Genomic DNA, 15,690 nt, shown 5'->3' on the forward strand with positions numbered 1-15,690 from the left:
GCACGACGGTACGTTACCCTTGAGCACGACGGTACGTTACCCTTGAGCACGACGGTACGTTACCCTTGAGCACGACGGTACGTTACCCTTGAGCACGACGGTACGTTACCCTTGAGCACGACGGTACGTTACCCTTGAGCACGACTCTACGTTACCCTTGAGCACGACGGTATGACCCTTGAGAACGAAGGTACGACCCTTGAGAACGACGGTACGATCCTTGAGAACGACGATACGACCTATGAGCACGACGGTACGACCTTTGAGCACGACGGTACGACCTTTGAGCACGACGGTACGACCCTTGAACACGACGGTACGACCTTTGAGCACGACGGTACGACCCTTGAGAACGACGGTACGACCTTTGAGCACGACGGTACGGTCGCACGTTGTAACGACCTGGCATCTGACCAAACCCTTAAAGGACAAGGTGGTCACAATCAGAGCGTCGCACCGTCGTGCGTCAAGGGTCGTACCGTCGTGCGTCAAGGGTCGTACCGTCGTGCCTCAAGGGTCGTACCGTCTGCCTCAAGTGTCGTACCGTCGAGGCTCATGGATCGTACACCGTCGTGCCTCAAAAATCGTACCGTCGTGTGCTCAAGGGTCGTACCGTCATGCTCAAGGCTCGTACAACGTTGTGCTCAAGGATCGTACACCGTCGTGCCTCAAGAACCGTACCGTCGTGTCTCAAGAATCGTACCTTCGTGCCTCAAGGATCGTACCGTCGTGCCTCAAGGGTCGTACCGTCGTGCCTCAAGGGTCGTACTCAAAGGGGGTTACATCATCTCACTCAGGAGGTTCAAGTACGAGAAATGGTTGGCGGCAGGGTTGCCAAGCCGCTTGGATGGACGGTAAAGCACACCTTGTGACGGTAAGAATAGACAGAAGACAGTCGTGGTGTAACGACCAGGGGTTTGATGATAGACTTGTTATCGTATGATAGACAGTTACAGCGTTACCGAAGGGTCAGAGGTTGGAATCGTGATGGGGGGGGGGGGGGGGGGGGGAGAGTGCAGTCAGTTGGCCTACATCCAACGCAGGTGTTCATCCTCTCCCCTCCGGGACGGGTCGATAAATGGGTACCTGGCTTTGTGTGGTGTGTGTGTGTGTGTGTGTGTGTATGTGTGTGTGTGTGTGTGTGTGAGAGAGAGAGAGAGAGAGAGAGAGAGAGAGAGAGAGAGAGAGAGAGAGAGAGAGAGAGAGAGAGAGAGAGAGAGAGAGAGAAAGAGAGAGAGAGAGAGAGGGGGTGTGGGGGGGAAGGCGAAGGCAAGGCCCAGCTGGTGTGGCATGTCACTGTGTTGCTGCGAAAAGGTAAAAAAAAAAAGAAAAAGCGTCCAAAGGTGAGTCGTTGTTAAGCTCAGCCGTAATTACTCAACCTGAAGGTAAGTACGTACGCAGGAAGGGCTTTACGCCGTTCAGGCTGGGGGGGGGGGGGGGGGGGGGGGGGGGTAGGTATGAAGGGGGGAGGGGTTGGGGGGAGAGGGGGGGGGAGCAGTGAGGGCTGGGGGGGGGGGTAGGTAAGGAGGGGGGAGGAGGAGGAGGTGCTGGTGAGATCAATAGGAGGTGTACAGAGAGACTCTGGCTGTAATGGTCTCATTATGGATGGTGAGAAGTGACGTCATCATCATCATCATCATGACTCGCTGCTGGAAGGAGGAGGTGGTGAGGTGAGGGAGGTGAGGTGGAGGTGGGAGGCAGAAAGGAGGAGCTGCAAACACCCTCCCCGCACCCCTCTCCCTGTATTATCACCCACCCCCCCTATGAAAAATAATATAACTGCGAGCAGAAAGAGCCAAGCGAGGATTTCTCATAGAAGGCTCAGGTTGTGATGTTTGTATGGGAGTGAATGTAACCCGGATATATATATATATATATATATATATATATATATATATATATATATATATATATATATATATATATATACATATATATGTTAACGTTCCTTAGGTAAATATATATACGCAAATGCACATACGTAGACAATCTAAAAACAATCTTACGCGAAGAAAAAGAAACGAGTTGGACTTGGAAGAACTTCAGAACAAAAAATAAAAGAAAAATAAGAAGGAATGTTTGAAATGGAGCTTGGGGGGTTGTCGTGATAGAATCCAATTACATTAAATTACAGGAGAGGCATCTGAGTCCCCCCAAAAAAGAGTTACACAGAACACTGTAATCAGAGAGGCGAGTCTAAAACCCAAAGAATCAATGAAATACAAAAGGGGGTCTTTGTAACCACAATCCACAACAGTGGCGGAAAAAGTTAGGGAACATGAAGATAACGTCATGGATGAAGAGCTTAAAGGTATAGAGAGGAGCCATTTGTCTGATTGAACAACAACTAAACTGAAAATGGACCAAAACTGAAGGAGAAAACGGACTGCAAAAACGAAACTGAAAATGGACCAAAACTGAAGGAGAAAACGGAATGCAAAAACGAAACTAAAAATGGACCAAAACTGAAAGAGAAAATGGAATGCAAAATCAAGACTGAAAATGGATAAAAACTGAAGGAGAAAACGGGTTGCAAAATCAAATCAAAATCAAGTTTTCAAGGGAAACGAAAGCAGACATGAAAATACTAGAGAGAATGTTTTATTTACAAGAATATATGTCCAGATGTAGTAACACAGGGATTGAAAGAAGGAACTATCAAACATTAAGAGGACTGAGGGATTCATTGAAGGAAGAGAGGGAACGATGAAGATGGCTAGAGAGAAGAAAATAAAGTAGGATTTGAAAGAGAAAACAACACAAAGGAGATTGGGACAGGAGAGGTTAAATTAGGTTAGGTTAAGAGGAGCTAAAACAAGTGGTTCCTCAGAGGTACGAAATCGTTCTGTTGTCCTCGACCCAAATCTAAATCGAAAGAAAATAGTTTGAAGAATATCACACACACACACACACACACACACACACACACACACACACACAATTGGTAGGACTCCTAATCACAAATAACTAGGAACCTTAGCAATTGAGTTCAGGAACGTCCATGCCATCTTCATTCTACCGAAGAACACCTTCGTCTCCTCAGCCAGCCTGGTCCTCCACACCAACACCTACACGGAGGAACCAGCTAGAGCGAGTGCAGAAAAGGGGCATGCAAGGATCATCCTGGGGCCCTTCTTACACCACCTACCAAGAGGGGCTCATCTCCCTGAACCTGTCCTACGTCTCCGACCAACATCGGCAGCTCACACGGCAGTTTAGCAAGACACCGCTGACGTACCGCACCCCCACCCCCCGTAAAAGAGGCCCCCCACCCCCCCACCCCAACCTCCGACGCCCCTCCACCACCGACCGCCGCTCGTCACCCACATTCGACTCGTCCCAATCACAGCTCGTGGCAGACTGATTTAAGAACCGTCCTATACCTTACCCTTGTGAACTTCGCGAACCAAATCCATGGACAAGTGCATAACAGCTATGCAAGTGAGCAGCTCAGTTTCCAAAAAATTGTTCCAAGTGGCATGTTAACCACTGTATTACTGTAACTATTCTTGAACCAGTGTTCAATCAAGCTCATGATGTATGAAACACATAACTGACTCTGTAAACATCCCTGTATATCTGCCAATTGGCACTCTAACTGTACCTCACTCATTTGCTTATTTGGATAAGCTCACCTCTACCTGAACCTCCTATAAGATCCGTTAAGGATTGAATATCAATGGCTTCCCAGCTCTGTAATATCTGTAATACCTCAGCAGTGTATTTTTAGCCAAATGGCTGCCAGCATCCAATAAAACCCGTATTTATAAACTTATTTACTTATTCACACACGCGCGCTGACATTGAGTGATGGAAACTTGGGCGACTCTGACTGAAAATATTCTGAACTGTGAGTGTTAACGGGACTGTGAAGAGAGAGACACGACGACGAAGGAGGAGGAGCTGCCTGCTGGCGGAGACACACAAAAAAAGACCTCGTCCCTTTCCCTTGACAACAGACGGGTCGGTATGGCATCTGGAATGTATATATATATATATATATATATATATATATATATATATATATATATATATATATATATATATATATATACATTCACAAGCGCATGAGAGCAGGAGGTGGCGAATTATCTCGGGGAAACGGGTGCTGGTGACACTGGCTGTGTGGGGCGTAACCTTGTATTCGTAAGGATGACATGAGACACGCGAGAGACAGAGGCGAGTGAATCACGAATCATGTGTTTCTTGCTTGGGGTAAAAAAAAAAGAAAAAAAAAAAAAAGAATCATGGGGAAAAAAAAGGAAATTATGCCTTACGAAGGAAAATCGAAATATTACAATAGTCAGGGACGCGATTGCATTCAAGGAATGCGGATTTAGACACACTAACCATGAAAATGCCTTCGAAAATACAGAAAAAGAAAACATATATAAGTAAGAAAGGAATGGCAGAGACAAACAAGCAGTAAATACCTATGAAACTAGAAAGAATATTCAAATCAGCCATTAATTTGGCACTACCTGAAAAATTCGCTAAAAGGAAAGTAGATAATCATCAAACGTAAAGATAGATACGAAGACATTCGAAATGAGAGAGGAAAGAAAACGATTATAAAAAAAAAACTGTCACAATATGTACTTCTAGAGGAAGAAGCCCTTCACCGATGCCCTTTAGAGACGGAAATGTGAATGATAACACTCGGCGTAGAACCATTGGTTTCAACCAGCTCTTAAACTAGATACGGGTATAAGTAATGAAGTCCACAGACAGACACACAGACAGACACACAGACAGACACACAGACAGACACACAGACAGACAGACAGACAGACAGACAGACACACACACACAGACACACACACACACACACACACACACACACACACACACACACACACGGTCTGAAGGCTGTGGTTGGCGAAGCACTTGAATTTCTCGACGGAACTCAAGAACCAGCTGACCAATGCAAACCACAGTGGCATCCCGTGTGGAAAGGACGAAGTTGATCGCAGCGATGAAGGACTAGGATCCTAAGCTTCCATGAGACGCGAGGGATTTGTCAGTTATCTTTACACAACACGAAATAAGTTAATGAGGTTAGAATTTAGCTTAACTGGGTTAATCGCCCACAATGCTCGTGTCACAACAAATTAATAATGCTCGTGTCGGATCTCACGTGTCAGAACAAATGAATTATGGCAAGAGAGTTTAAAAAAAAAGAGAGAGAAAATATGACATTGCATGTAGAGACGAGGGCAGAGGATGTACGATCAGACTGAGAGAGTGAATGTAAATTCCTCCCATTGACGTGGCTTCAATTTCAGACGGATTTGGATGGAGGGGGGAAAAAACCTGCTACTACCTCCCTCCATCCATCTCAGAGGAAGGCGGGCCCCGCCCGAGCATAGTCAAGGGGCATTCTCATTCGCCGCCATATTCCGGGAAGACAAAGTGGTCAGTCTAAGTCCCAACCAGCAACAGCCCTGAGAAATCTCATTCAGCCTACAGTAGCCTGAAGGATGGAAGGAGGAACTCATTCAGAAGCCTGAAAGACTGAAACGAGGGCACTATAACTTCACATAATAGAAGGATAAATCAAGGATATATATATATATATGTGTATATATATGCATATATATATATATATATATATATATATATATATATATATATATATATATATATATATATATATATATATATATATGAGAGCTCAAGAGTTAAGTACGTATAAAAGAACTCGAGAAAGACAAAAAAAAAAAAAGAAGGAAGAGGGAGGTATTCCAGTTAAACGAAAAGAAAATAAAACGAAGGAGAGAGAGAGAGAGAGAGAGAGAGAGAGAGAGAGAGAGAGAGAGAGAGAGAGAGAGAGAGAGAGAGAGAGAGAGAGAGAGAGAGGATACGGATCGACACATAAAAGAGCTGATCATCGGATGTTGACGAGCATATACACATGACGCACGGAAGGCAAAGGAAATTTGGGACGACTTAAAAAAGAGGATTATTATTATTTCCCCCCAAAAGTAAATGTCTCACGTAGAGGCAAGACTGTGCGGTGCCAGAGAAAGCAACAAGTCCTTCATTGGAGAGGGATCTTCACAGGCAATTAATATAACCTCATTATGATCTTAGGGGAAAACTCATTAAAACTCTAGACAACACACCACACCCCCCCACTTCTCTCGCTCTCTCTCTCTCTCTCTCTCTCTCTCTCTCTCTCTCTCTCTCTCTCTCTCTCTCTCTCTCTCTCTCTCTCTCTCCCCTTATGAAACCTAAGGAATGATATGAATTCTTACCGTGTGAGCTTTGTAAGTGGAAAGTGGGGAGGGAGGAAGGGGGGAGGGGGGGGGAGAGGCTTCTGATGAGCCCTCATATGCCTCATATGAGGTGAGGAGGAGGGGGGGTGGGGGTGGAGAGGGGTAAGAAGGATATAAATCTATTCAAGGGAAAGGTTCAGGCAAATGTTTCCAGATTGGTCTGGGAACTGAGGGAAGATGAGGTTCGAGGAGCGAAGAAATGAGCTTGAATTACCTGCACTGGAAAAAGGAAGACGACATAAAAGTTACTTTTATATATATATATATATATATATATATATATATATATATATATATATATATATATATATATATATATATATATATATATATATATCAATAATCTTGATGACGTTAATATTAATTAGTCCTTTGTGTAAGAGACATGCAACGAGAAGCACATGTTTGCGAAGGAAACAAATGTCAAAAAGTAAGTTTTTTTTCTATTTTGGAAAAGTTGGATCAGTAACCGAGTAATGGACTCTGGAATATGCTTGACGATGACGAAGACGAAGAGATTGACATCAGCACAAATAATTTCAACTGCAGAATAAGTATATCATGAAGTCGATCCATCGCTGGTGTTAAAACTCCCTTTCTATAAGTACATATACATAATTAAGCACACACACACACACACACACACACACACACACACACACACACACACACACACACATAAAGTCATATTCTCTTGGAAACGACAGAAGGAAATTTATCGTCTGACACTCGTCCACATGACGGACAGGTTGTCTTCGAAACCAGACACATTCACTCGGCACTTCAGCCATCAGTTGCCCCGGGCGCCTCGAAGACCCAGTAGCTGCGCCCGGGCGCCTCGAAGACCCAGTAGCTGCGCCCGGGCGCCTCGAAGACCCAGTAGCTGCACCCGGGCGCCTCGAAGACCCAGTAACTGTGCCCGGGCGCCTCGAAGACCCAGTAGCTGCGCCCTGGCGCCTCGAAGACCCAGTAGCTGCACCCGGGCGCCTGGAAGACCCTACCACAAAAACTTCGATGATTCAGTAGTCAGGCCAGTACTTCGAGCACCTAGGAGCTTCCCCAATACTTCGAGTACCTAGTAGCTATCCCAAGGACTTCGAGGAGCAAGAAGCTAAGTAGCCCAGCACTTCGGAGAAAAAAAAGAAAGGAGACAGCAGGTATCGCCCCCAGCCAGGATAAGGAGAGAGAGAGAGAGAGAGAGAGAGAGAGAGAGAGAGAGAGAGAGAGAGAGAGAGAGAGAGAGAGAGAGAGAGAGAGAGAGAGAGAGAATTATAGTACACACACAAAAAAAAAAAAAAAATAGACATATAAAATGATAACAGTCCCACCTTCTCGTATCATTACAAAATTCGTCATGTGTCGAGTAACTGTGGTATAAATCAAACAAATGACTTGTCTCTTAACGACCTTATTCCTTTTAACGACCTTATTCATTACTACTAAGGCAGAGACATGCACTTACAATGGTGTCATCTTTTTTTGATCTTCAAATGTAGGTCTATACTTACGAGGTGTGTTGTTTTATCTTCAAGTGTAAATCTATACTTAAGAGGTGTTTTATGTAAACCACTGAACAATTTTCCTGACTGCTGTCAACCGGTGGATTTAAAAAGAACAAGACACGTGACCAAGGGATTAAAGCAGGAGTGGCTGAACAAGAGTTCTGATGAAGAACAAGTGTTCTGATGAAGAACGAGAGTTCTGATGAAGAACAAGAGTTCTGATGAAGAACAAGTGTTCTGATGAAGAACAAGTGTTCTGATGAAGAACAAGAGTTCTGATGAAGAACAAGTGTTCTGATGAAGAACAAGAGTTCTGATGAAGAACAAGTGTTCTGATGAAGAACAAGAGTTCTGATGAAGAACAAGAGTTCTGATGAAGAACAAGTGTTCTGATGAAGAACAAGAGTTCTGATGAAGAACAAGAGTTCTGATGAACAAGTGTTCTGATGAAGAACAAGAGTTCTGATGAAGAACAAGAGTTCTGATGAAGAACAAGTGTTCTGATGAAGAACAAGAGTTCTGATGAAGAACAAGAGTTCTGATGAACAAGTGTTCTGATGAAGAACAAGTGTTCTGATGAAGAACAAGTGTTCTGATGAAGAACAGACATGAGCGGAAACTAATCTAAAACAATACGATACTTTAGTTTCTTAAGTTAGCTGAGACAGCATGGGCAACTGAATGCCTTCATCAAGGCCATCTCCTTAACGCTGTATATAAACCAGGCAACTAACCCCTAAGGGAGGATGAAGAGCTAGGCTGACCGTGGGACTGACTGCCGCAGCAACTAGGATTCGAACCGTAGGCTGACTCGACCCCAGGTGACTCGCGTCACGGTCAGCAACGCTGACCACTACACCACGGAGGCCCATAAGCTTTACTCACAGAATGACCCCTCTTGTCGTGGACCCATACTTGATTTCACAAGTGGCACGGTCTAATATTAAGCCCTTTGACCCCATACTTCCCCCGTATATGACCCATGACCCCCCATGATGATATCAATGTTGACCCGTGACCCTAAAACTCATCCCAGTCAAGTGTCTTTATTTCGCCCCCCCCCAAAAAAAAAATAATAACCCCATATTATCCTAATGGTTCCCATGTTTTCCCTCATAAGGCTATCTTAGTCTCACGAATGAATTATAACCCCAAAATTCAACCCCTGAAAGTAACCCACTTGAATTCATAACTCACCCCAAAAAGTCAAAGCTAACCCCAAAATGTCAAATTCAGCCTCAAAAAAATAGAAAACCTCAAAAAATCAAAACTAACCCCATAAAGCCAAAGCTAACCCCATGTAGTTAGACTTAACCCCCATAAAGCGCAAACAAACCCCATAAAGTCAAGACAGGCCCTATAAAGTCAAAACAAACCACGTAAAGTCAAGACAGGCCCTATAAAGTCAAAACAAACCCCATAAAGTCAAGACAGGCCCTATAAAGTCAAAACAAACCCCATAAAGTCAAGACAGGCCCTATAAAGTCAAAATAAACCCCGTAAAGTCAAATCCAGCCCCATAAAGTCAGACCAAACCCCATAAAGTCAGACCAAACCCCATAAAGTCAAAATAAACCCCGTAAAGTCAAATCCAACCCCATAAAGTCAGACCAAACTCCATAAAGTCAAAATAAACCCCGTAAAGTCAAATCCAACCCCATAAAGTCAGACCAAACCCCATAAAGTCAAAACAAACCCCCCAAAAGCCAAAATAAACCCCTTAAAGTCAGAGGGAACAACAGAAATTAAAAAGACTGACTTGAATTCCTCATCGAGAAGTAGCCATTAATGACACCACCATACTCACAACTGCCGCCTTGACTTCGGTGCTATAAATCACACACTGCAACAACCACCATTACCAACCTCCTCCTCACCCTCACCCTCACCTTCACCCTCACCTTCACCCTCCTCACCCCTCACCCTCACCCTCATCCCTCACCCTCACCTTCACCTTCATCATGATTCCGGCCATGACGAAATGCAATACTCTCTCTCTCTCTCTCTCTCTCTCTCTCTCTCTCTCTCTCTCTCTCTCTCTCTCTCTCTCTCTGTCTATCTATCTATCTATCTATCTATCTATCTCTCTATCTTTGTGTGTGTGTGTGTGTGTGTGTGTGTGTGTGTGTGTGTGTGTGTGTGTGTGTGTGTGTGTGTGTGTGTGTGTGTGTGTGTGACACCGTACAAAGGGCCAAGGGAGAAAGAAAGCTACAGAAAACGTCAATATAAATGAGATACCAGAATCCACAGACCGTGTTGAGAAGACGGGACGGGCACCATCTTCAGATCACCCAGAACAATAGACAGAAACCTACGTAACGTAAACATGGACCAAAGACAAAATGCAAATCTAGATACTCTTGTGTCGCACGGGGACCAAGAAAACCAATGGAAAAAGATTAAGAAATGAAAGAGAGATTTCAGAAGCAATGGGAATACAATCGAAGGAGAGAGAAAGATTAGAGAGAAGGAGAGAGAAAGATTAGATAGAAGGAGAGAGAAAGATTAGATAGAAGGAGAATGAAAGTTTAGATAGAAGGAGAGAGAAAGAGTAGATAGAAGAAGAGAGAAAGATTGTATAGAAGAAGAGGGAAAGATTACATAAACGGAGAGAGAAAGCTTTCGTTAGACAGAAGGAGAGAGAAAGATTAGATAGACGAAGAGGGAAAGATTAGAAAGAAGGAGACAAGATAAAATAGACGGAGAGAGAGAGAGAGATTAGATAGAAGGAGAGAGAAAGACGGCGAGAGAAAGATGAGATAGACGGCGAGAGAAAGAGAAAGACACACACATGATAACCTATTCATGGAAACAAATTGGAGGTGTAAAGGAAAACGTATCGAACCTGGAAACCTGTCAGCGAGGAAGATACAGAGTTATTAAGTTTGCAACAATACCCTGGAACACGCCAACGAAAAACGGATCAGACGAAATATATATATCTACGAAAGCATCTGGAGAGACGCTGGAATTGCTATTCAACATACTGCGGGGGAGATGTAAGACACATGCATAAGGAGACCAACGACAGAGACATTTAAAAGAATTATTTGCTGTAAGGGGGCGAAATCAGTCCCAGATTGAACCCACAACAGATAGCAAGCGGAGAGGAGGAGGAGGAGGAATAATAATCATCCTGTTCATCAAGCCAGACAAAAAAATGTCTGTCGTAGGTACCTTCCCTCTCTCTCTCTCTCTCTCTCTGGTAGATACAGCAGTGAGTGGTAGGCAGCCACACACACACACCACAGCCATCCGGCATATGAGGAATACAAAATAAAACTAGATACGAACACAGCACGGTACAGAAAGAGAGAGAGAGAGAGAGAGAGAGAGAGAGAGAGAGAGAGAGAGAGAGAGAGAGAGAGAGAGAGAGAGAGAGAGGGAGAGAGAGAGAGAGGAGACGTCCTGATAAACGAATATCCTGGACAAGTTAAAAGACGATCCAGAACTTTCTCCATAAGTTCATGTGGAGCAAATTATCTGATAAGGAGCAGCTGATTGGGCTGAGGGACACGGAGAGGTGGGTGGTTTGGGGGGGGGGGAAGAAACACTCACGATGATGAGGAAGTATGTGAGGAGTGGAAAGGTATGAGTCTAGGAGTGGTTTTCTTTCCTCACAGTTCGGGGCGCTGTCTCGTTCCACTCTTTGCTATATCCTTGGTGTATGTGTGTGTGTACACATGAGTTAGTTGCCCAGCTGTCTGGACACTTACCTTTACACACGTTCCCGGATGACAAAGAAGACAAAGAATACGAATAAGAAGACAAAGAACACGAATACAGACGAATTCAAACGGCAACAGACCACTGGGGTCCTTTCAAAGCTGTTTGTTTATAGTGGAAGGTAACAGCAACTCAGTGTGGTAGAAGTTTGAAGGCATACAGATAATACAAGTAAAATAACCTGCAAATTATCACCGTGACAAAGGAGGAAGCTATAATGTAATTCCTGGATGGATTACATCATGGTGATTGCACCATGTGACAAAGGGACCTGAGCAAATTTCCAGAGTTGGTCTGATGAATGAATGATGAATTTTCGATTCGAGTAAATGCAAGGTAATGAGGATTAGACCCAGCGAAAGAAGGCCTCGGTGCAATTAATATGAGGGAAATAAACTACTGGAATCAAAGGGTGTAAAAAGAGACTTGAGGGGGTTGAATTGTACCAAATGGATCTCCAGGGTAGCGCAACAGAAGGACGACTGTAATGTTCATCACCCGGCCCATATCATGGACGTGGGGGAAAAAGTGATTCTCAAGATTAATAGATTAATATATCTAGGAACATATCTAATATATCTCATAGATTAATATATCTAGGAATACTAAAACATCTGGTTAGACACGACGATTTTTGCCATCCAGATCAACAGTTGGCTATTAAGAGTTCAGTCGCCTTGCAGACATCTATATTCTCCACATAAAGCTCTTGAATCCTATTGTCCTCACGACACGTGAATAGACACATTAGTTCCGATTACTTGCTCGCAAGAGGTTCAGATCTTGGGAAAAAGGGATTTACTTGGCATTTACTGTCTTTTAAGAGAGGATCAGATTCCTCATTTGTCTCAAGAATAAGGTAAGGTGATGGAGAAGACCTCGTATTACCTGCACGGGTCAGCTCGTGGTACAGGGTAGGATTAAGGATTCGGATTCGAGATGCCACATATCTTAACTAGCTTCATGACCTTGTGTAATATTGTTCGTTGTATCAATAACAGTATTAGTCCCAATGGTTGAAGTAGAAGTGGTAATAGGAGTAGTAGTAGCAGTAGCATATGTAGTAGTAGTAACTAGTAGTAATAGTAGCACATGCAGTAGTAGTAGTAGTAGTAGTAGTAGTAGTAGTAGTAGTAGCATATGTAGTTGTAGTAACTAGTAGTAATAGCGGCACATGCAGTAGTAGTAGTAGTAGCATATGTAGTTGTAGTAACTAGTAGTAATAGTGGCACATGCAGTAGTAGTAGTAGTAGTAGTAGTAGTAGTAGTAGTAGCATATGTAGTTGTAGTAACTAGTAGTAATAGTAGCACATGCAGTAGTAGTAGTAGTAGTAGTAGCATATGTAGTTGTAGTAACTAGTAGTAATAGCGGCACATGCAGTAGTAGTAGTAGTAGCATATGTAGTTGTAGTAACTAGTAGTAATAGTGGCACATGCAGTAGTAGTAGTAGCACATGCAGTAGTAGTAGTAGTAGTAGTAGCATATGTAGTTGTAGTAACTAGTAGTAATAGTAGCACATGCAGTAGTAGTAGTAGTAGTAGTAGCATATGTAGTTGTAGTAACTAGTAGTAATAGTGGCACATGCAGTAGTAGTAGTAGTAGTAGTAGTGGTAGCATATGTAGTTGTAGTAACTAGTAGTAATAGTAGCACATGCAGTAGTAGTAGTAGTAGTAGTAGTAGTAGTAGTAGTAGTAGTAGTAGTAGTAGTAGCATATGTAGTTGTAGTAACTAGTAGTAATAGTAGCACATGCAGTAGTAGTAGTAGTAGTAGTAGTAGTAGTAGTAGTAGTAGTAGTAGTAGTAGTAGTAGCATATGTAGTTGTAGTAACTAGTAGTAATAGTGGCACATGCAGTAGTAGTAGTAGTAGTAGTAGTAGTAGTAGTAGTAGTAGTAGTAGTAGTAGTAGTAGTAGTAGTATCAGTAAAGATAATTATTATAGCAAATATGAACATTCATAGCAGACGTTAGGTTGCCATAGCACTTCGAGGCGTGATCCCCTCCATTATCAGACGATCTCCTGAGGGCCATTGACCTCGCCCATCACCACTGTTACAGTAATCTAACGGGCTACCCGCATGACCTGCTATGGCCCCTTCCCTGTCCATCCATCCATCCATCCGTCTGCCAATCTATCCACACGAAGCGACGCTGGGGTCTCTCTCTCTCTCTCTCTCTCTCTCTCTCTCTCTCTCTCTCTCTCTCTCTCTCTCTCTCTCTCTCTCTCTCTCTTTCATCGTCGGATGTCATTCCTCCGAATTCGTCCTTGGAGAAGGAGAGAGAGAGAGAGAGAGAGAGAGAGAGAGAGAGAGAGAGAGAGAGAGAGAGAGAGAGAGAGAGAGTTATCAAACGTATAGGGAAAGATGTTATTTATTTATGATGTGAATGTCTTTGGCTTGTTTTCGACGTTTTTTACTAACGCATATAGCCTTTGATTATACGTATATATATATATATATATATATATATATATATATATATATATATATATATATATATATATATATATATGTGTGTGTGTGTGTGTGTGTGTGTGTGTGTGTGTGTGTGTGTGTGTGTGTGTGTGTGTGTGTGTGTGTGTGTATGCAGAAACACGTGTAAAGTAAATTCACAGAACATATCATACATGTCCAACTGTTCAGATAAGCCTCAAACAATTATCTCGTCGACCACGACTCAAAGCTAATGACAAAGCTCTACTCACATTAGCATCTCCCAAAGGACACAAAAAGTGTCACGTAGGAAGGAGGAGGAAGGAGGAGGAGGAGGAGGAGGAAGAGAAGGAGGAAGAGGAAGGAGAGGAGGAAGAGGAGGTCGCCTGGCCATTGCCCCTATGGGATTCCCTTCACCTTTCCGGAGCAACTGACGCTCCAGATAATGGTATACAGTTCCTCCAGACACATGTTAATGGAAGTAATTACTGTAGGGATTGACGGGACGCTAAATCTACTTAGCATTATTTCTTTATCCACCATGACGAGTTGATACAACAGCCTGGGTCGATCCCTCGCTGGTGATGAAGGAGGAGATCTGTTTTCAGGAGGGATACCGGAGGCAAAACGGGTATGGGAAAAGGGTCTGAGCTAATGACAGATTTAGACTACATGGGGGAATTATGATTGGGAATATACACGAGGCATGGTACGTACCACCGTCGGGAAAAAATGGGTGATCTCCTCCCCAAAGGGAAATGTCCACCAGACATCCGACAATGAAGATGGAGAGAGGTATGAACGCCATCGTATTTGGATCTCTAAAAATAATTCCTACTTTTTTCCCCCCCTCCACCACGACCACCACCACCACCGCCTCTCCTCCTGCAGAACCGACTGTGACAGGTTAGGAAACACAACGTATGGCGGTGGTGGGGCTGGCGGGACGAGGGGAAAATCGATGACGCAAGTCCTCGAGTTTGAATACGTGATTAGTAAGGAAATGACCAAGGAATCATGGTGGAACCAAAATACCAGGAGGGAGAGGACCGACCCCCTACTGAGGGGGGGGGGGGGCAAAAGCAGGTGGAAGTTTACGAAAAGCGAAATGTCTCAGGACGTAAGAAAATCTGGGACGCGGGATTCCACGGTAAGTGGAAGAAGTGTTACAAAAAGCGATGTCTAATGGACAAGATGAATTACTGAACGGGTTCAATCCTGGTATTTAGAAGATGGGGATAGAAAAGAGAGGGACGTGGGCCGATAGATGTGGTCAGAGATAAGTGGAGATGCCCTGTGGAGTAGGTATAAAAGGTGGATATGGTGTCAAGTGGCCAAGGCAGATTAGGGCGTTCACTCGAGAGAAATATACAAGGGACAACAGCCACGAATAATTAAAGCAAAAATATAGAAGGACGAGGAAATTCCATCTGAACGAACGAAGGGAAATCCAAATTTCTTCTATAAATGTAGGAAATAGATCATAGATTCAAATTCTTAAGGGTGAATGGTTGCTGAAACGTGGACAAACTGATGCTAGAATTTCATCGCGTATTTACAGACGAAAACTTTGAATACCTGAATTACCATCGAGGTGGAGGAAGGAAGATCATGGAAAGCATTGAAATCTCTCGACAATCTACCACTACGTTTAGGCAGGGCTCCTGATCCGCATGAAGTACGAGGAACTAAGGACTACTTCTCCATGAATGCTTGAGGAATATGCAGAAACACACACACACACACACACAC

Source organism: Panulirus ornatus, chromosome 3 (assembly GCF_036320965.1).
Source record: "Panulirus ornatus isolate Po-2019 chromosome 3, ASM3632096v1, whole genome shotgun sequence".
NCBI classification, from domain to species: domain Eukaryota; kingdom Metazoa; phylum Arthropoda; class Malacostraca; order Decapoda; family Palinuridae; genus Panulirus; species Panulirus ornatus.